This window comes from Mastomys coucha, unplaced genomic scaffold (genome assembly GCF_008632895.1).
Source record: "Mastomys coucha isolate ucsf_1 unplaced genomic scaffold, UCSF_Mcou_1 pScaffold18, whole genome shotgun sequence".
NCBI classification, from domain to species: domain Eukaryota; kingdom Metazoa; phylum Chordata; class Mammalia; order Rodentia; family Muridae; genus Mastomys; species Mastomys coucha.
The window spans coordinates 107,406,522-107,408,761 of NW_022196900.1; positions in this window are offsets into that span (position 1 = coordinate 107,406,522).

Genomic DNA, 2,240 nt, shown 5'->3' on the forward strand with positions numbered 1-2,240 from the left:
CTCACACCCCCACCTCACACCCCCACCAGGCTCATCAGTGGGAAGGAGAAAGCCATACCAAGTATACTTGTGGAAAGACAAAGAGAGGTACAAAGGGGTGTGCGTGTACAAACAGGCCAATCTCCAGAAGAGAGGAGTTACGAGAATTACAATTGATTTTCCACCATTAATGAAGCATGAGCCTGTGTGATTGCATCTTGAAGAGATTTATAATTATTCATCGAATCTTGGAAGATAATTAAACTTCATTAAACGCAGACATGACAAGCCTTCAGAGCAAGCTGAGACCTCCGCTCAGGGTTCAAGATAGGAATAGGAGATGGGAACTGAGCGCTGTGGGAGGTGGGGCTGGAAGAGGATGTGGGAGCTGGGCAGGAGCTCTTTCCTCAAAGCGCAGCCACTCCTGGGCCTAGCCACCTTGGTCTTTATGTTCTGTCCATTTCACACACTCACACATTCACTCACACACACTCACAAACACACACACACACCCAGATACACACCCCCCCACACACATACTCACACATACTCACTCACACACTCACACATAGTCACACACTCACTCACATACACACTCACAAACACACTCACACACATACCCAGACACACACACCCACACACATACTCACACATACTCATACACACACTCACACACACTCACACACTCACACACATACCCAGACACACACCCCCACACACATACTCACACATACTCACTCATATACACACTCACACATAGTCACACACTCACTCACATACACACTCACAAACACACTCACACACATACCCAGACATACACCCCCACACACAGACTCACACATACATAGACACACACTCACACATAGTCACACACACACTCACTCACACACACTCACAAACACACACACCCACACACATATTCACACATACTCACTCATACACAAACTCACACATAGTCACACACTCACATACACACTCACAAACATACTCACACACACATACTCACACATACTCACTCATACACACATTCATACAGTCACACACTCACTCACACACACTCACTCACACACAACTCACTCACACACATTCATACACACAACTCACTTAAACCCACTCACATACTCATTCACACACACTCTGTCACACACACTGACACACTCACACACACTCAAACACAGACACATACACTCACACACTCACACATACACACATACACACCTCCAGCTTCCTCCCAACCCTTCTTATCAAAAGGTCAGAGGACCAGAACCCTGAGAGGGGCTTCAAGGAGGAATGGGAATCCTAGACGTGTAGACACCAGAGCAAAGGAAGAGATGGAGGGACCCACAGGCTCCCCCAGGTGTGTGGATACGTGCAATGCATGCATGCACTGTGAGGAAAGCCATCTGCTGAGACGATGCCCAGGGCATGCCCACAGGACGGTGGAGTGGCCTGCTCCAAGAGCACATGGCTCAGGAGAAGTGACACAATAGGACATCATGGAACTTCTGGCAGCGGCTTCCTCTGTGGAGGGTGAGAAGGGATAGGATGGAAGTGAAATCTCCCATCAGCTCCACAGTCCAGGACTTTTGGTGTTAAACTGCAAAACAAGCCCCCCCAGAGACACAACATGCCACTTAAAAAATGTTTAGCTGTGTATGACTATGATCAGCTACGTGGATGGAGAGCCAGACTCTGAGCTAAGTATGTTCCAACACACTCTTGTGTGTGTGTGTGAGTGTACTGGTCTGTGTGGTTGTGGTAACTTTACCCTCTCTAGGATCTCTCTATAGGTCCAAAAGAGTCAGCCACAGCCTGGAGATGGCTTCCTGGGCTGGCAGCCCCATCCCCACCCTGATAGCCCTGTCATTCAGCCATGCTGAGCCACTGTTCCCATCTTTCTGGTCGATTTCTGAGCACCTGTCCCACCCTTGCACCCTTCCTGGCCCCAATGCCAGGCTTACACATGGCCATAAGAGTGATGTCACAGACCTTCCCGACACATACACACCTCCTTCCCTGTGTCTTGCTGCTCCCTGCCAAGGTGACAGACGGAGAATATTAATGAGGTTGCCCTTGCCTTGCCCCCTCACAAGGCTGCTCCTGGCAGGAAGAAGTCTTGCTCAGAGCAGGCTGTGAGGGAGGTGGCTCCAGAAAGGCAAAGCTCTAGGTCACCACTGGGTCAGGTGGTGATGGGGAGGTAAAGAATGGGTCGGGGAGAGGGGACAGTTGGGATAGCACCCCTTACCAAAAAGGCTAAGATC